At 39.0% G+C, this 21,461-nt stretch overlaps 1 pseudogene; it reads right to left on the bottom strand.

Annotated features, from left to right (window-relative positions):
- Positions 1–1,148: 1,148 nt before the first annotated feature.
- LOC137228356 (uncharacterized) overlaps positions 1,149–21,461 on the bottom strand; it is a 37,535-nt pseudogene continuing 17,222 nt past the window's right edge.

Below are 21,461 nucleotides of genomic sequence, written 5' to 3'. Positions count from 1 at the left end.
CCCAGAAATAATGTTTAACCAAATATCTGGGCATCCCATGATCCAGCCAAGCTGACACAAAAAATTAACTATCACAAGTTCACCCCTTGTCAGCTTGACACAGTATGTATCTCCTTAAACCAGACCTAATCTAGACATAAAGACAATAACAAGATCAAAATTATCCTAGCATAATACAACTATGCTGCATACAACCAAAAATGCAGTCACTGTTTCCCCCAAGAGGATGCATGTAAAGTCCTTGAGTGATGTTTCCTCTTCTCCTTGGTACCCTGTAACTTAAATACTAGGATGTAAAATTAGCAATACTTAAATACTACTATGGTATAAAGTTGGTACATCGTATATTATGTGATAAGGAAATATGAGAAGAAAGAAAACAAAAATATCTAATATATATATACTTATATACATATTTGTCTTTATATGTGTGTTTATATTTGTATATTTATATTTGTGTGTGTATATATATATTTGTGTATACACACACACAAACATGTTTATAAGAAAATAAGGAGAAATACTCATGACAGTTACAGTTCTTGTTTCTGTAACTGGTCAGGCGGTTGTAGTTAGTTTTTACCATCTATTCTGTATACCTTTTGCCTTCTGTGAGCACCTCAGCTGGACATGGTTCTTACCTGACGGACTTACCTCAACCTGCATTCCTGAAGGATCTGGCTTGTTAGTTGTCCTGCCCTGACTGGGTTGTTGCACTTTTCCATTGACATTAATCATGGGGCATGATAATACTAAGAGACATCCTCTGAGCTCTCCTATAATTCACATACACTCTTCCTTACCTCAGTTAAGGAGCAGTCAATTTCCCCTTGGTAGTCAGGACCAATCAGGCCAGCCAACATAGTAACTCCCTTCTTTGCTTATTGATTCAGAGATGTGAGAAAACCAAAGTAACTGGGTGGCAGTTCCAACTTCCAGTTCAACAGAATCCCTATTGTATCTCCTGGTGGAAGCATTCCTCCCTCTGGAATTGAGACCTCTAGACCAGCAAAGCATAAAGTCAAAGAAACAGGAAGCAACAATTTTGCTAGTGAGTTCCTAAGAATTATGAGTCATGCCACTCTCATTTCCACTCATTGATTCCTGGACCTGGGAATCAGGTTATGGGAGAAATAGCACCATATATATTAATTCAGAGCACATACAGGCTTCTTGAGAACCTTGCCTCAGCCCTGCCAGTTGTGCCGCCTAGCTGGTGTTATAACACCTAGCTGGTGTTATAACTGAGTCTTCAAAAGGCCAATCCATCATTCTATCAAACCAACCACTTCAGGGTGGTGGGGGACATGGTAAAACCAGTAAATTTCATAAGCATGGACCCACTGCTGCACTTCATTTGCTGAGAAGTGAGTTATTTGAGCAGAAACAATGCTATGTGGAATACCATGACGGTGGGTGAGGCATTCTGTAAGTCATTTTGGCTGATGTATTGCATGCAAGGATGTCAAATCTGTGTCCAGAGTATGCGTCTATTCCACTAAGAACAAAATGCTGCCTCTTCCATGATGGAAGCCATCTAATGTAATAACATGCCACCAGGTAGCTGACTGGTCATCCCAGAGAATGGTGCCACATCAGGGACTCAGTGTTGTTCTCTGTTGTTGGAAGACTGGGTACACAGCAGCAGCAGTGGCTGTAGCCATGTTGACCTTGGTGAGTGGAGGTCTGTGTTGCCGAGCCCGTACATAACCTCCATCCCTGCCACAGTGGCAACTTTCATCATGGGTCCATTGGGGGTTGAGAGGAATGGCTAGAGAAAGAGGCTGACTGGTATCCATAGAACAGGTCATCCTATCCACTTAATTATTAAAATACTGCTCTTCTGACATCACCTTTGGTGAATATTCACTTGGGACACAAATGTCTTCAGGTTTTTTCCCATTCAGAGAGGTCTATCTACATACTTCTTTCCCACATTTCTTTGTCACCAATTTTCCAATCATGTTCCCTCCAACTCTCTCACTATCCAGCCAAACTATTTGTCATTGAATGAATTAATATATAATTTCATATCTGGCCATTTCTCCTTTCCATCAAATTAGGCAGCAAGATACACTGCTTGAAATTCTGCCCGCTGGGAGAATTTCCCCTCACCATTCTCCTTTAAGGTTGTCCCAGAGAGGGGCTGCAGTGCTACCTCTGTCCACTTTTGGGTGGTGCCTGTATATCGTGTGGAACCATCAGTGAACCAGGCCCAAGTCTTCTCTTCCTCTGTCAGCTAATCATAGGGAACTCCCCGTAAGGCCATGGCTGGGAGAGAGAAGGCAGTGTAGCAGGAGAGGGAACCATGGGCATTTGGGCCACTTCTTCATGTAACTTACCTATACTTTTAGGGCCTTCTTGTGCCCAATCATGTATGTATCACTTGTATTTAAAGATGGAGTGCTACTGTGCATGCCCAATTTTATGTCTTGGTGGGTGGGATAACATCCAGTTCATGATGAGCAGCTCAGGTTTCATGGTAGCTTGGTGGCCCATCGTTAGTTGTTTCACCTCTACTAAGGTCCAGCCGCAGGCAAAGAGCTGTTTCTGAAAATGAGAGTAGTTATCTGCAGAGGATGGCAGGCTCTGTTCCAAATTCCTAAGGGCCTGAGCCATAGTTCACTTATAGGAGCCTGCCAGAGGCCCCAGACAGCATCCCTACCTGCCACTAATACTTCATCCACCATTGGATCTGCTGGATGACATGGCCTAAGTGTCAGAGAAGCTTGTACAGCAGCCTGGACCTGTTGCAGAGCCTTTTCCTGTTCTGGGCCCCACTCAAAACTAGCAACGTTTTGGGTCACTTGGTAAATGGGCCAGTGTAACACACCAAAAGAGAAATATGTTGTTTAACAAAATCCAAAGAGGCTCACTAGGTATGTACCATTTTTTAGGTTGTGTATGTGTGTGTGTATGTTGGGGGCGGGGGGATGGTCAGATGGGATATTTCATCATGCCTCATACCACTGAACCCTAGAAATTTCACTTAGGTAGAGGCCTCCCCAGTGTTTCTTGGATTTATTTCCCAACCTCTGTCATGGAAATGTCTTATCAATAAGTCTAGAGTGGTTGCTACTTCTTGCTCACTAGGTCCAATCAGCATAATATCATCAATGAAATGGACCAGCATGATATCTTATGGAAAGGAATAGTGATCAGGATTCCTGTGGATTAAATTAAGTATAGGGCTGGAGAGTTGATATACGCCTGAGATAGGACAGTGGAGGTGGATTGCTGGCTTTGCCAGCTGATTGCAAATTGATTCTGGTGGACCTTATTTGAAAAGGATGGAGAATAATTAACTTGCCAGTTCAATAGCTGCATACTAGGTATGAGGGGTTGTGTTAATTTGCTCAAGCAATGAAACCACAGCTGATATAGCCACTATAATTGGAGTCACTGCGTGGTTAAGCCTTCAGTTATCCATTGTCCTTCTCTTAGATCCATTTGTCTTTGGCACAGACCACACAGGTGAGTTGAATGGGGATGTGGTGGGAATCACCAGTGTCCTTCAAGCCTTTGATGATGGCACTGATCTCTGCAGTTCCTTCAGAAATGTGGTATTGCTTTAGGTTCACTAGTTTCCTAGGTGGAGGAAGTTTTAGTGGCTTCCATTTGGCCTTTTTCACCCTGATAGCCCTCAATCCACAGATCAGGGAACCAATGTGGGGATTTTGTTAGCTGCTGAGTGTATCTATTCCAATTATTCATTCAAGAAGTGGGGAAATAATCACAGGATGGGTTCAAGGACACACTGACTCCACTGTGAGATGGACCTAAACTAAAACTGTTGATCATCTGACCTCCCTAAGCCCTTACTCTGATTTTTGTGGCACAGTGATGATGTTTGGGGGTCTCGGAATCAGTGTCAGTTCAGAGCCAGTTTTCAGTAGTTCCTGAAAGACCTAATTGTTTTCTTTTTCCCAGTGCACAGTTTCCCTAGTAGAAGGCTGTTGGTGCTTTTGCAGAAGGTTGGGTGAAAGACTAACAATGTAAATTTCTGGTGGTATGTCAATATTTCAGGGTCCTTCTTTAAGAGAACCCAGCCTTCTCTTCATTCAAGGCGTTCTGGGTCTATAAACTAGCTCAATTCTGGGAACTGAATGAGCTACTGTGACTATGTGATTTTATGATTCAGGTTAGACTTTTGTTCACTTAACCAAGATTTTTTGTTGTTGTTGTTGTTGTTTTTTGTTTTTTTTTTTTTTTTTGCGTTATGCGGGCCTCTCACTGCTGTGGCCTCTGCCGTTGCGGAGCACAGGCTCTGGACGCGCAGGCTCAGCGGCCATGGCTCACGGGCCCAGCTGCTCCGTGGCATGTGGGATCTTCCCAGACCGGTACACAAACCCGTGTCCCCTGCATCGGCAGGCGGACTCTCAACCACTGCGCCACCAGGGAAGCCCACCAAGAACTTTTTTGCTCATGCATATCAAGGAAGAATTTAGTAGGCTTCCTATCTGTTTTGCTTCTAGGAACACCATGATCAACTAGCTATTGCCACAGGCCAGCTGAGTCAGATAATTCTGATTGCTGCTTTGACTTTGTTAATTATGGTAATCACACCCACTTTGCCTTTGGCAGTGGAGTGCCAACACCTGGCCCCTTCTACACCAGGATCCAATTATTCCCATTGCATTTAAGTTTCCCAAGTCAGTGGCTCCAGTTCCCACTCTAAGGTTTGGTCTGTGTAGAGGAACAACCATGGAGCACTTCAGGGATACTGGGGCTCCTGTTACAAATTTATTGTTCACAGTACTGGTGAAAGGTGCCTTTTCTGGAGAATCGCAGCATGGGTGAGTACATCTTTATTTAGTACGGTGGCCTTCAAGGAAGCACTAGGCTCTGAGAAATGTATGTATGATTGTTTTACATCGTGTGTTATGAGCTATGCAAAATTAGCTCTTTTACTTACAAGGTAGTGAGGCTCCAGTGACACTCACATGAGGAATTTTACTACCCTTGTTTGGCCTTTCTAAAAACTCTTCATTTTATTCAATGACTGTTGAGGCCTACTGGGCAAGTTTGGCTGGTTTGCTTTATTTTTCTTTTAGTTACTTTATTTCCATTCTCTAATTCTGAACCACTGTCCCTGCTCTGAAGAATTCCATGCTTGGGCTTTCCTGGTGGCGCGGTGGTTGAGAGTCCATCTGCCGATGCAGGGGACACGGGTTCGTGCCCTGGTCTGGGAGGATCCCACATGCCGCGGAGCGGCTGGGCCCGTGAGCCATGGCCGCTGAGCCTGCGCTTCTGGAGCCTGTGCTCCGCAACGGGAGAGGCCACAGCAGTTAGAGGGCCGCGTACCGCAAAAAAAAAAAAAAAAAAGGATTCCATGCTCATGGAGTTTAGAAACGCCATGAGTTTTGTTTCTGAGAGTTCTGAGGCTTCTTAGAGCAGCGGTCCCCAACCTTTTTGGCACCAGGGACCGGTTTCGTGGAAGACGATTTTTCCATGTGGGGTGGGGGGAGGGGAGTTGGTGGGGGGACGGTTCAGGAGGTAATGAGAGCGTAGGGGGCGGCAGATGAAGCTTCGCTCGCTAGCCCTCTGCTCACCTCCTGTGCGGCCCCGTTCCTAACAGGCTGCGGACCGGTACTGGTCCTCGGCCCGGGGGTTGGACACCCCTGTTTTAGAGGATCTCTGTGTTTTCTCCTATCCCAGGTCTGAATAGTTCAGGCTGTTTTGTTTACACCAGGTGTCTCATTAGAGAGGATCCATCACACTTACAGCACGAAAACATCTATCATTTGTCTCCCTCTCTATTAACTTTCTCTTTAGGCTTCAGAAATCGAGGAAGGGAAATCTGTTCTATTAACTGGCCTTCCAATTACTTGTTTGGATGGAGATTCTCACATACAGATTTCATAATGTGACTACACGGGATGCTATTTTTTTCTTATTTCTTCCATGATTAGCTTTATTAGCCATATAAAGGGACTAGTAATTACATTTTATCAAAATCAATAGCAAATCAGTTTTGCTGATGGGATTTCTCCATATTTTGACTGGTGGCGATTTCTGAGTACAACACTCAGAAGACTCATTCGTAGTATGAGAACGATAATTTTCATAACGTTGCTGCCTTGAATTTTCAATTTTTTTTTTTTTTTTTTTTTTTTTTTTTTTGTGGTATGCGGGCCTCTCACTGCTGTGGCTCTCCCGCCGCGGAGCACAGGCTCTGGACGCGCAGGCTCAGCGGCCATGGCTCACGGGCCCAGCCGCTCTGCGCAATGTGGGATCCTCCTGGACCGGGGCACGAACCCGCATCCCCTGCATCGGCAGGCGGACTCTCAACCACTGCGCCACCAGGGAAGCCCCCAATATGTTTAATGGTGATTGTGTAATGCCGTAAAAATCGGCAGCACTTTTTTGAATTCCATTTTTTCCTCATTTAGTTCACAACATATTAAAATACAAGATAAACAACGGATTTCTTAAGTAAGTATTGTCTATTCCAGCTAAAGTATGTGGTTCCCATTATCCTAGCTGAACCACAGAAATACGAAAGATGGGTCTTTTCTTCTTACCTGGAATAATTCTGAAATTCTCAGGGCTTTATTCTTGCAAGTTAAGAAAGCAACATTTTAACAAAATGTGAATATGAGAATGTGGGAAAAGGAAAAGAATGGGAGGTAGAGAAATGGAAAGTAAGGGAAAATGGTCTAGAACAACAAGGAGATGTCAGTTCCTGTCGCTGTGGTAAATGAAATACATTCTGCAGGAAATTTAACTAAGACATGTTATTGAGTGGCTTCTACACAGGCTCCCCTGGGGAATGTTGCTGTTGAAGTCCGTATATCAGAGAGGAACAGAGCATGGGCTCTCAAACTAGAAGGCTAGACTTTAAGATGGTGCTCCATGAAGTGTCAGCTGGGCAGTCTTTGTGTCTGTTTCCTCAACTGTAAAATGAGGATACTATTAGTACTTGACTCATAGAATCGTTGTGAACATGAGATGAACTAATATATGTAAAGCGGATTGACGAGTACCTGGAATATGGCTCCTAATGCAGGAGGTGGGAAGTCGTGGGCTAGAATCCTTTATTGCAAATAAGTCACAGCTACCCTGCTACATTTCTCTCCTGTGTACTTTAGGGCTATATCTGATGTTCACTCAAATGTCCATTCGAGCTTGCATCATCATTCTTAGAGTCATACTATATGGTTTGAGTTGAAAGAAGAAATCAGTTGAACTCTAGGAGCTGCTTCTATTCTTGTCCATTTCTAAATATGATGAAACAGATTACAGTCCTTGGATAACCTGCTTTCATTGCTCTCTACTGGGATTCATTCTATGTTTGTTTTCTTTGTCCTGGTTCAGCTTTTAAGAGAGGTTTGTTTTTATTTGGTTTGTATTAAGGAGACCACATTGTAAAGGCTGGTCATCTTTGGATTCTTAATATTGTTTTATTTTGTTTGTATGAACCATTTGTTGGTAATGAATAATCTTAATAACCCCGTAATTAGTCCAAAATGAATTTTTATGTTAATAGAAAATGATAACCTTTTGAGATAAAAACTTATGGTAATATACATTTATACAGGTTATGTAAGATGTAAGACAACTTTTGCTAGTGTATGGGTGTTTGTTTTCAATATAGTTCATTATATTAATGGAAAAAGTTTGAAATTATTTTGGGATATTAAAGTAGTGCTTTATTACACTCCTCTTTTAAAAATATATTCTTTAAAAGAAACAACAAAAATATTTGTACTTTTGGAATCATATCTGGATATCTTGAGGTTTAAGTTATGCAACAGTAATTCATGCCCTGTGCCTCTAATGACATTCAGCCTGAGGCTTCCCTCCTAACAGTGTATAAAATATCTGGCCCATAATTTAGATTCTGCTGAGTCTTATTGCTTTGTTTCTCAATATTTTTTGAATCTACCTCCAGTTACCAGAAACATTATAGACTCTGAAGAAACTTTCTTCTTTGATATTATCCCCATTTGAATGTGCTTTGGCGTGTTTAAGTACGGTCCATAAGGAAATTTAGATAGTGTGGACAGTGAAAGAAAGAATGGTTTTAGCAAACAAAATATTTTGTCATAAATAGCCCTCTGTTAGCAAGGACAGTGGTAGCAGTAGTTAATGAGAAGTGAATTTAGTGAAAAAGGGAAGATGAAAGTAACCCCTCTAATCAAATTCTGTCGTAATTTCTCAGGTGTCTGGAATTTATGACACACCATTCAGCAAATCTCCAGCGATACATTTCCATAACAGGAGTTGTAAATCCATAGGCAGTTTCATTAATCAGACAAAGAGCTGTGCAGTTATTGAAATAACTCCTCAACTAATTGCCAACTTGCCATGCAGTGACATCACTCCTCAGAGCTATGCCTCAACAATTGATGATAGAGCCCTGCTAAATTAGCACTTCTGGCATTGAGAAATCATTGTTGAGTGTACTGCAGTTCTGAGGAAGCAATTCCTGGCATTGTTTCTCCTTATACGCAAGATTTGAAGAGTAGTGATGATCAATACTTGTTTTACATATGAGGAGAAGTGTGCAGGCCATGCATCCATTCCTCTTTACACTATGGTTAACTACTAAGCTATTAAAAAATTAAAATGCTGCCAATTTAATTGCTTTAATATTTGTTGAGTGACTTTTTAAGCGTTGTAAATGCAAGGCTGCTAAGGAGTGGGGGAAGTATATAAAATAAATACAACATGATTCCTCCTCCCAAGTTGCTCATATATTACCCTTCTGGGGATGATACGGTACAGTGGAGTAAATGCTGTCATAAAGGTTTGTTAAAAGTGCTGGGAGATCATAGATGAAGAATAAACCAGCAGTGAGGATGACAATGGTGGAGAATCAGAAAACTTTTCCAAAAGAAGTGGATTCATATTTAATCTTAAAAGAGACATGAGGAGTCCAAAGATAGAGGGAAAAATATTAGGTATCTCAGTGGGAAGAGGATTGGAATGGGAGTTAAGAGCTATGTGTTCTCCCTCAACTTTTTTTATACCTTGTACCTTGATTTCTCACTTAAAAAAGAACAATAATTCCTTTCTATTTTATGGTGAGTTCCTAGGTTAAAATAAAAAATGTTGGAAATAGAAAAGTTTTGTGTGGGAGGAAAAGCTAGGAAAAAATCCCAAAAGACATTAATGATACATTTTATTACTAATTTTTATATCTTGGAAAACTACAAAGACAGAATTTTGATATGCTTCCAGTAGGTAAAAAGCAAAGTCATGTGTCATAGTCATATTTACATGAGATAAAATACTTTTCTACAATTATTACTTTGAAACGTTTCATATATACTCTTTTATCTCTTGATTTAAATTTTCAAAGGGCCACAGTTATCCACAGTGAACTAAAGACCTAATAGTAAGATACAATGGGCAATGTCAAAATACTTTATAGAGCTCAACACTGTTACCTTCTCATTTTGATCCATTCCTTAAGATTCATATTATTTTCTTAATGTTTTAAGTCTAATAGTAGAAATACAGTGGTTTTGAAGGTTCAGGATGTTGTGCATTTTGAATATAAGTTAAGGCCAATGGTGTATGTCTCCTTGTATTACAGAAATTAATGTAGTCTTTTGACTACCCATTAGTTCTGGTGTATCAAATTGCTTTCCATAAATACCCATGAAGTTTTCATCTGTTTTTGTATATACACAGTAGTCAGGTGAAGCATCAATGATACGATTACTTCTCCAATTGGAGTTTCACTCTAGAGCATACCTTATTAGTGTAAGCTGAGGCAGTACAGTTTTATATAAAAACTCAGAATTTAAGAGCTGAATACTTGAAAATGAGAAGTTATACCAAAATATGTTGGAATACTGTAACAGAATATTTTCTTATTCAAGAACGCTACTCAAGTGGTCAGTGTTTACATTTACTTCTTACTGATCCATTATGTACTTTATCAGTTTTATATTTATTTTCATGATTAATGTTTTACTAAAACGCTTGCATGTCTGGACTGTGTTCACCTCACCATTATGTTTAGTGAGTATAGCTGTGCCTGGATTATGTCAAAATTATATCAGATATCAAGTATGAGTAGCTTTGTCAATTCGTTCAGATTATTGTGTTGAGTGGAAAAGTAATTATACCCTCTTATTTCTGTTGTGTATGCTTGAAAACCTGAAATATTGTTTTGCTAAATTCCTCAGTTTCCTATTTGTTCCACTGGTAATAGAGAAATATAATCTTAGTTAACAAATAGGCTGAATTTTTTTTCAAAGTTTGACAATGAGGTAAATTACAAACAAGGTGTGAACTCTTACTTGGTAAATCGCTTCACTAAAATGTTGATAATGATTTTACTTTTCCCATCACTGTCAAACTTCTGACAAAGATGAACTTAAAAGGAAAACATATTCCTTAAACAGAATTAGCTTTAAACTTGGTTGAGAGCGGGATATTGAGAGAACTAGGGATTCTTATTTTCTGTAAAGCCCACTTAAAAATCACTGCTCACCATATTTGATGTCTGTACTTTTTTCTTACATTAACTAATCTAGTTTTGTGGTAAATTTTAAGTAACAGAGCATTGTGAATTTTAAGGGTTTTTTTTTTTCCTAAAAGTGTTCAGACACAGTCAATCTTCATCAGCATTTCCTTTGTTCCAGAAGGACTGAAAATTGGCAAATACGAGAGAACAAAACTACAAGATAATATCATGATAAAAAAAAAACAACTGTATTGAAACCTAGTCCACCATGAAAGTCTAAAGAAATGGTTCATCTACCAGTTATTTTAAGCAGTTCCTTGGGCAGGCAAATGCAATATAAGTTGCTTGAATTTTTTTCGTCAAGAAAATATGCCCCTTATCACTTTAGAAAAAGAAATCAGTGATTTTGCTTATTCCTTACCTGAATTAAAATCATATGATCTGTGGATGAATGAATATACATATTATTTTCTTTTATTAAAAGTAGATCTTAACAGAAAGTGTAAAAGAGTCTAGTTACAATATCTGGGAGAAGGAAAAGCCTGCAGTGGGTAGTCTTGAACCTACTTTATTCTGTGGAATTCCCTCACCAGTCACACTGTACCAAATATTGCGTCACCTTTTGTTTACGTGAACAGATCAAGACAAATGCATGCAGTCTTCTTCGCTGCAAACATAGGCATAGGCAAGCTCTCCATCGCTCCCTCCATGCTCTTTATGAGGTTCCTACCATCTAACCATTTTCCTAGACTCTGGGCTTTAAAAACACAAAGCTTTCTACTGCAAAGCTGACATTTTGGATAACTTCACTCTGCTTAATCTTTCAAGTTTAGCTCATCTCAAGGACTCATGTCTTGAAACAATTATAAACCTGTAATTCTTTCCAAAAGGACAGTAATCCTCCTTAGGATAACATGATCATGGACATGCCACTTTTAATAGCCCATGGTAAAAAACAGGATGTTAAATCTGACATTGTTTGGATTTGTATCTAAATGAAAGTGAAATTTTCTTACCGTTTGAGGTTAATATCATATGAATATTCATTAAGTTTTGTATGATTTGCTTCAGCACCAAAGTACACATCGTGTTTCAAAGAAAAAAGGATTTTTTTAATTCAGTGCCTTTTTTATGCCACCGAAGGTAAGGACTAGAGCCATCTTTTTGCAATGTTCTTGTTTTACAGTGTTATCCCCCCTTGACTTGTGTGCAGAAGATAGCAGATGCTTTGGGTGTTTGGAGCACACCTGGTTTTTATGCAAAGAAAATGTGTAATTTGGACTATCAAGTGAATAATTAATGTCAAATTAATTCAAGATGAATTCTAAAAAATCACATGTGAAATTCCTTGCTTTCTCTAGGAACTGCTGATATAGGCATCTTTCTTTTGAGCTTTTCCCACATTCTCACTAGAAAATTCCACTCAAAGATAAAGTACTTGTGTTGATTTCTCCTAGAAAAAAATTACATTTTGCTGTTTTGTTTTTTAAGAATTCATTCACTCTTGTAAAATGCAGGTTGTGTGATGTACCTTGAGCTGACACAGCACTTTCCAGAAGAGGGCTATTTCCTGTGATAGGACCACAGGGATTTAGAAAAATGCCCGTGTCAGAGTATCTACCCATATTTGGAATATTAGCGGCAGTCTCTCAAAATATAAGCGAAAAGATGTATCTTGTCATATGCTAGGCTATTTAGAATCCCAAATCTTGAATTCATGTCTGTGTTTAACCTCTGGCTTTCAGGGAATGGGCTGGGCTGGTTGTTTGACCAATTATGCTGCAGACTAATTTTGCTTTGTTTATGTCTGTAGACAAATGTCCCTTTTTTTCTTCCCCAGATAAATGACATTCATCCTAAATGCTCCTCCCTCCCCCAGGCTTTTTGTTTCCCCTACCTAGGAAGATATGAAAATAGTCAAGATTTCTTTCAAAGTATTTGAGGAGAATGTGAACAAATGATAAGAGCTTAGAATGAAATTCTGTGGGTTTAAATACCAGTATTTTAAAATATTAAAACCTACCCCAAAATGGGAGTGGGCAAACTTAAGTGTATATAAAACTTATAAACAGGCATTGTGGAAATATCTCATTGCTAGCAAAATGATGTAAATTGCAGATGCTTAGTTACATCCAAATAACAATTTTTGGAATAGTGCTATACATACATACGTACATACATACATACATACAATGTGTATGTAAACATAAACCAACCTTGATATTTGTAGGCCCAACATATTGCACTCCTCAGTGAGTATCTTTTACAGCCACTGAATCAATCAACACATTTTTTCTTAATGTCTTTCATTATTACATCCCTGATTCTCTCTGAGATGTAATAAATCAGCAAATCTACATTACAACCTACCCCAAAAGCTAATGATCCTTTACTTTTCACTTGAAACTACATTATCCCATCAAATAACCATTTATATCTATCGTTTTAATTCCACTTGACTTAGAATGTCTGTTGGGCTACATAAGGAAAGACACTTCAAAGAATATGATTTTTCAAATACAGTACGACAGTTTTGGCGGGTTCTTTGCATTTCTCTCCCTCCTATGTTTCCCAATAACACGGCCACTACTACAGTGGTCCACATCCACCTCACCATATAAAACTTCTTCAGATCTTTTGATTTTTTTTCTTTTTTTTTTTTTTTTTTTTTTGTGGTACGCGGGCCTCTCACTATTGTGGCCTCTCCCGTTGCGGAGCACAGGCTCCGGACGCGCAGGCTCAGCGGCCATGGCTCACGGGCCCAGCCGCTCCGCGCCATGTGGGATCCTCCCGGACCGGGGCACGAACCCGTGTCCCTTGCATCGGCAGGCGGACTCTCAACCACTGCGCCACCAGGGAAGCCCCAGATCTTTTGATTTTAAGTACCTAGTCATTGCAGAAAAACATGTACCTTATTTTCATAGGAAGGAGTTTGTCTCTAAATATTTCACTCTATTTCTCCCTGCACAATGAAGTCATATTTCTGGTCAGGCTTTAGGAAGATGAGTACCAATGCCAATCTGGATCCTGACCCACAGATTCTGAGAGAAGATGGACCTCTGTTTATGTAGTAGGATGAAGATGGGACTTTCAAATATAGATCAGTTCGCATTAGTGGAGACTATGGGGTTGCTGGTTCTTATTGGGGGCTTACGCTTCTAGATAAGCACACCTTCAAAAGCTATTTTCACCCAGACTAATGTCAGTTCTTAAAAGGACATTTCTCTAATACCAGGGCTTTGGCCTATCCTTTAAGAAAACAAGCAGTCAGGTTTTTGAGCAGCATTTTGAGAATTTTATCTCAGTAAATACGTTAACAAAACCCACTCCAAATCGGAATGTTTCTCTCTTGGGATCTCAGAAAGAATAATTTAGTATTGATTAAATTCCTTTATGACTCCTAATCTTTTTCTGATATAAACTGAGGTAATTAATCAGTTAAAGTTCATACAATATTAAATAAATAGAATAGTAAAAATAAATAAGTTTCTGAGCATTACACATTTCTGGTAATACATCATTGATAGTCTCTCTTTCAGTAGAGTTTCTGATGACATTTTAGATTACATACAGAGCTATTCTTTATCTTCTCATAATTTTTCTCCTTGAGTTTAAACAATTTATTTCTTTTTGTAAACCGAGTTCAGGGGTAACATCATGATGATTATTGAAAACTTTAAGTACTTTCTTGTTGTTTTTAATTAAACAAGGTCAAACAAAATAGTTTGAATTTTAGTAAATACATTGTCTTCATCTTTGTTGTGTTCCCTTTTTTCTTACTTGAAACTATTAATTTTATCCAAACATAGAAAAATATACAGAGAAACAATTCATATGCCTATTTACCCAACAAGCAGAAGTTATTAATTGTATTTGTGTCATATATATTTTTAAGAATTAAAAAATATATGTCTACTCCCTGTATTTAATTCCTTACTTTTATCAGAGGAAACTATTATCTAAAAAGATACATATACACCACACACACACACCATATTATTTGTATCATATTGTCACTTGCTTTGTTCCCTTAATATTTAATTCCGATATTTATATGATATATGTAGATCCCATTCATTTTAAAATATATTTTTATATATTTATATTATTTATGTTATAGTTTATTGTATATTTCCATATGTGAATTGATAAGACTCATGGCCCCGGAGACTCAAGGTGCCTAACAAACACCAAGTGCAGGTTTCTTTAAATTTTAGAAACATCTTTTAAAGATGGATTCTTATGTTATTATGCAATCTGAGACTCCCTTTTATATTTATTTATTCTGTTACATTTATTGTAATTATTGATAACTTGAGTTTTTCCTGATATCTTAGTGTTTTCCACTTAACAGTTTTTTTCATAGATTCATTATTTTCCATCTTCATTCTTCTTAAGTTGATGAAGTTTTATTTTATTTTCCTTTTATTGGTTTGGTTGTAATTCTATTTTATTGTTTTAATAGGTAATATTATATTATCTGATGCATACTTTAGTTAAAATGCCTCTAGCTTATTAATATCTCATGGACTTGACATGAGAACAATACATAGACTTCAGAATGATTTACTCTTGGCTTTAAATTAAGTCAACAATTACATTGCTTTCCCAATTTAAAGTCATGTTTTCATTTAATTCTAATTGCTGATGAGGAGTCTTTTGTATAAAATACGTCTGTTCTCATTTTTTATTTCTCTTTGTATTTGGTGTTCTGCATTTTGTCTATAATATGTATAGGTGCTAATTCCTTACTAGCTATCCTGCTTGGGAATCAATCTGACATTTTGTTATGATAATCAAGTTTTGTTTTATTTTTTTTTCTGAATTCTGTAAGAAATCACAGTCATTGTCTCTGAGTGTTTCCTTTAAATTCATTTTCTTTATGCTCTCCTTTTGTAACTCTTCTTAGATAAGTTAAACTTCTATATTCTACATTTTCTCTATTTTTAAAAATTATCTTTTTATATCTCTAAAAATGGATTTTAGGTTATTTCTCTAGATCAGTATTCTAGTTCATTAATCATGTTTTGAGCAAGACCTAATCTGTGGTTTAAGATTTTCATTTTTTTAATTTTAGACATTTATTATATCTTCTAAAGCAGTCTTCCTTTATGGTATATTTTATTTTTATTTCTTTAATCATGGCAAATATTCACTTAATCATTGCCAAAAGCATTTTGGCCTCTGGTGAAATTATCATATGGATTTTCTTTGCTAGTTTGTTAATGTGGTAAATTACATTGCTTAATTTACAAATGTTAAGCCATGCTTTGTGGTAAAACTTCCGTAATTTGTTATGATGTAATATTCTTTTAACATATTTTAAATTTAATTTGATAGTATTTAATTAAGAGTTTTGTGTCTATTTTTATTGGACATTGTGGTCTGTGGGATTTTTTTTTTTTAAATTGTAATGATTTTCTGGTTTTGGTGTTAGGGTAATAGTGATATCATAAAATGAGTTAAGTTTTTTCTTCCTTCTACTCTCCGGAAGGGCTTATGCAGAACTGACATTATTCTTTCTTTATCCTTTTGGTCAAACTTGCTGATGAACTCTGAGTTTGGAATTTGCTTCATGGGAAGATTTTACCTATGAAAATAATTTTTTAGGTACCTATGATGTTAAAAATATTATAAATTTATTCATGATTAAGCTTTAGTATATCATGTATTAAAAGAATACTCTTTAATTTATAAACAATTATTGGCATAAGAAGTTTCATAATATTTCCTTACTATTCCCTCTGTTATTTCATTAATGATATTTTTCCTGTAATTTGGGTCTCTTTTCTATTTTTCTGATGATTGTGAGTAAAATACTTTGAAATGTCAAAAGTAGAGATCTTTTGGGCTTCCCCGGTGGCGCAGTGGTTGAGAGTCCGCCTGCTGATGCAGGGGACGTGGGTTCGTGCCCCGGTCTGGGGAGATCCCACATGCCGCGGAGCGGCTGGGCCCGTGAGCCATGGCCGCTGAGCCTGCGCGTCCGGAGCCTGTGCTCGGCAGCGGGAGAGGCTACAGCAGTGAGAGGCCTGCGCACTGCAAAAAAAAAAAAAAAAAAGTAGAGATCTTTTAAAAACAACTACTTTGGGTTTCATTTACTTATTATGATTTTCTGTTTTCCATTTCACCTATTACTACTTTTATTCTTATTTCCTCTGTACTGCTTACTTTGCGTTTGTTTCTTAAGAAGTTTAGATCATTAAGTCATTGAAATACACAAATTACCTAAGTATTTAATAAGAATTATACATCTACTAATGAAATCCATTCATAACTGAAACCATCCCACAAATAAAACTCCAGGCCCACATAGATGAATGCCAAACAAGCACATGAAAATATGCTCAGCACCATTAATTATTAGATAAATGCAAACGAAAGCCACAGTAAGATTGTGCTAAACCCTTAATGGCATAGATAAAAAGGCTGACCATACAAAATGCTGCAGAACATGTGGAACAAGTGAAACTTTCATATACTGTTTGTTGGTATATGAAAAAGTGGTACAACCACTTTGAAGAATAGTTTGGCACTTTCTTACAAAGTTAAAAATTTATTTACTATATGACACAGACATTCTACTCCTAGATATTTACCCAAGATAAAAATGTTATATGCATACAAAGACTTGAATGTTCATTGTAGTTTTATATGTAATAGCCATAAGTTGGAAACAATCCAAATGTCCATCATCAGGTGAATGGGTAAATAAACTGTAGTATAGTCATAGTACCCAGACAATGGGATACAATTCAATAATTAAAAGTAATGGATAATTGATACACAGTATGACATGAATGAATCTGAAAATATTTACTCTGAGTGAACAAATCCAGAGAATGTATAATTTTATTATTCCATTTATATAAAACTCTAGAAAAATGCAAACTATACTGAAAGACCTGATCAGTTGTTGCCTGGGAATGAAGGGATGGACTGAGATTTGGGAAGGGATTACCAAGGGGCGTGAAGAAGCGCTTATGGGTCATGTAGAAGTTCATTATTTTGTTTACATGTTTTTTTTTTTTATAAATGTATGTATTTATTTTTGGCTGCACTTGGTCTTTGTTGCTGCGCGTGGGCTTTTTCTAGTTGCGGCAAGCAACATATCCTTGATTAAATCTATTCATTTCATTTCACTAGTCTTCCTTCTGTCTTCCATATTTCAGTGGGTTGTGTCACTGTTCATATGGTTGAACAAAGAAGAAATCTTTCTCTCTTTGATTACTCTCTTAGTTAGTTCTGGCTGCTATAACAAAGTACCATAGATTGAGTGGCTTATAAACGATAGAAATCCATTTCTCTGAAGTTCTGGAGGCTGGAAGTGTGAGATCAGAATGACAGCATTGTCAGGTTCTGGTGAGAACCTGCTTTCCAGTTTGCAGATGGCTGTCTTCTCATCATTTCCATTTCCTCACATGGCAGAGAGAGCTCCTTGGGGTCTCTTTGATAAGGGCACTAATCTCATTCATGACAGCTTACCCCTCATGACCTAATCATACCTCATACGCCCCACCTCCTAACACCATCACAATGGGGATTAGGATTTCAACAGCTGAATTTTGGGGGAGACAAAAATGTTTTAGCTGATAACAGTCACTCAGCCAATTATCAATACATCTGACAGTTTTCCTCCTCAACAACTAACTAGTCTACTTCTTTTCACTCATTACCTTGGTTCAGGCCTATCATTTCTCACATTGTTGTCTCAGGGCCTCATGACTGGCTCCCTGCCATGATGGTGTGAGTAATTTTTTTAAAGGATAATGGGATCACCCCCCCCCCCAAAAAAAAGTCATTATCTCTTCATTGCCTTTAGTATGAGTTTTAAACTCACATGTAACTTCATAGATGAACTAACATATTAACTTCAAAAATAATTTACAGAATCTTTCACGGTCCATTTACCACTTTATCTCCCTTTCTTCCAGTCATTTCCATCACACTGGAGCCTCAAGCTTAGTGGCACAAAAACCATGTCTCAAAGAGTGCTAGGCTTCTACAAAGTACTTTCAGAGACCACTGGATGTATGTGTGTGCATGTGTGTGTGTTCGTCTTTGTTGTGAGTTTGTCTTGAAGGATGCAGGAGCAATTGGGGCAGAACCTCACTCCAGGACTGCTTGGGAACCTCATGTTCAATCAGAGTATCTATATAGGTGGGGAACAGGGAGAGGGTATATATTGGGTCTCCATGTGTATGTTCCTTTAAGGAAGGAGTCCCACGGCTTGAAGACTAATTAAACAAAACAAACAAAAACTACTTTTAAGACCATTACTCTGCCATACTGATCCATGAACAGTTTCTTGGATATACCATGCATTTTCTTTTCGTGGGTTCTTTTACTTTCTGATCATCGCATTCTGGAAGATACCTATACTTTCTTTCACTGTCTCATCACCTAATTACCTAGGTAATTCCCACTCATATTTCAATTGTCTGTCCACAAGTCACATTTTTCAGTAAGCCTTTACTGAGCTTTCAAGATTAAATTTAGTGTCTTTGTTTTTGCTTTTTTCAGTAGCACTCATCATGGTTGATTATAATTGTTTATTTATCTGTGTTCCTCCCCAAATGGTAAGCTCATGAAGTCAGGCTCTATGCTAGTTTCATCATAGCACTCAAAGGTCCTAAATGGAGCTCCCAACGTCTAATTATCTTAAGATAAACTCCTGAAAGAAAAGTTCTGATAGTCAAAGGAAGTTTCTGATAAAGACCAAAGATTCTTCTATTCCATCAACTTTCTCCCAAATCCAAACTCAAATTTGACACTGCTTTTGAAGAAATAAGCAGGTTAAAAACTCTGTTTGCTACAAAAGCAGCCCTCATTTTTCCCAGAAAAATGTTTTTCCTTTTTGATTCACTGCCCACTATTTCTGCATTTGAGTCTTTAGAGTTGCTGGCTGCTGCTTGTAAATATTCTTTGCTAAAGAAAATCTTTAATGGAGGACCTTCAAGATGGCAGAGGAGTAAGGCATAGAGATCACCTTCCTCCCCACAGATACATCAAAAATACATCTACATGTGGAATAACGCCTACAGAACACCTACTGAAAGCTGGCAGAAGACCTCAGACTTCCCAAAAGGCAAGAAACTACCCACGTACCTGGGTAGGACAAAAGAAAAAAGAAAAAACAGGGACAAAAGAATAGGGACGGGACCTGCACCTCTGGGTGGGAGCTGTGAAGGAGGAAGAGTTTCCACACACTAGGAAGCCCCTTCACTGGCAGAGACGGGGTGGGGGGGTGGGGGGGGTGGGGGGGCTGTGGAGGGAAGCTTTGGAGCCACGAAGGAGAGCGCAGCAACAGGGGTGCGGAGGGCAAAGCGGAGAGAGTGCCACACAGAGGATTGGTGCCGATCATCACTCACCAGCCTGAGAGGCTTGTCTGCTCACCCACTAGGGCGGGTGTGGGCTGGGAGTTGAAGCTCACGCTTCAGAGGTCAGATCCCAGTGAGAGGACTGGGGTTGGCTGCGTGAACACAGACTGAAGGGGGCTAGTGCACCACAGCTAACCGGGAGGAAGTCAGGGAAAAAGTCTGGAACTGCCAAAGAGGCAAGAGACCATTGTTTTGGGGTGCGCGAGGAGAGGGGATTCAGAGCACCGCCTAAACGAGCTTCAGAGACTGCACGAGCTGCAGCTATCAGCGCGGACAGCAGAGATGGGCATGAAACACTAACGCTGCTGCTACAGCCACCAAGAATCCTGTGTGCAAACACAGGTCACTATCCACACCTCCCCTCCTGGGAGCCTGTGCAGCCCACCCCTGCCAGCGTCCCGTGATCCAGGGACAATTTCCCTGGGAGACCACATGGCATGCCTAGGCTGTTGCAACATCACGCTGGCCTCTGCCGCCACAGGCTCACCCCTGCATTCCGTACCCCTCCCCCCGGCCTGAGTGAGCCAGGGCCCCCTAATCAGCTGCTGCTTTAACCCCCTCCTGTCTGGGCGAAGAACAGATGCCAGAGGGTGACTTAAATGCAGAGGCAGGACCAAATCCAAACTGAACCCCAGGAGCTGTGCGAACAAAGAAGAGAAAGGGAAATTTCTCCCAGCAGCCTCAGGAGCAGTGGATTAAATCTCTGCAGTCAACTTGATGTACCCTGCATCTATGGAATACCTGAATAGACAACGAATCATCCCAAAATTGAGGTGGTGGACTCTGGGAGCAACTGTAGGCTTGAGGTTTGCTGTATGTGCCTGAATAGTTTCTGATTTATAGGTTTATCTTAGTTTAGTTTTTAGCACTTGTTATCATTGGTGGATTTATTTATTGGTTTGGTTGCTCTCTTCTTTTTTTAATTTTAATAACTTAAATTTTTTTTTTATTTTAATAACTTTATTTTATTATTTTTGTATCTTTTTTTTTTTTCTCTCTTTTCCTCTGAGCTGTGTGGTTGATAGGGTCTTTGTGCTCCAGCGGGTGTCAGGCCTGAGCCTTTGAGGTGGGAGAGCCGAGTTCAGGACACTGGTCCACCAGAGACCTCCTGGCCCCACAAAATGTCAATCGGGACAGCTCTCCCAGAGATTTCCTTCTCAATGCCAAAACCCAGATCCACTCTGATTAGCAAGCTCCAGTACTGGACACCCCATGCGAAACAAATAGCAAGACAGGAACACAACTCTACCCATTAGGCTGCCTAAAATCATACTAAGTTCACAGACACCACAAAACACACCACTGGCCATGGTCCTGCCCACCAGAAAGACAAGATCCAGCCTCATCTACCAGAACACAGACACCAGTCCCCTCCACCATGAAGCCTACACAAACCACTGAACCAACCTTATCACTGGGGGCAGACAGCAAAAACAATGGGAACTACGAACTTGCAGCCTGTGAAAAGGAGATCCCAAACACAGTAAGTTAAGCAAAATGAGAAGACAGAGAAATAAGCAGATGAAGGAGCAAGGTAAAAACCCATATGAGAAAGCCATAATTCAAAAAGAGTCATGTACCACAGTGTTCATTGCAGCTCTATTTAAAATAGCCAAGACATGGAAGCAACCTAAATGTCCATCGACAGAGGAATGGATAAA

This window comes from Pseudorca crassidens, chromosome 7 (assembly GCF_039906515.1).
Source record: "Pseudorca crassidens isolate mPseCra1 chromosome 7, mPseCra1.hap1, whole genome shotgun sequence".
NCBI lineage: Eukaryota > Metazoa > Chordata > Mammalia > Artiodactyla > Delphinidae > Pseudorca > Pseudorca crassidens.
The sequence above is the reverse complement of the archived record's forward strand: the minus strand, read 5'-3'. Positions and strand labels throughout refer to the sequence as shown.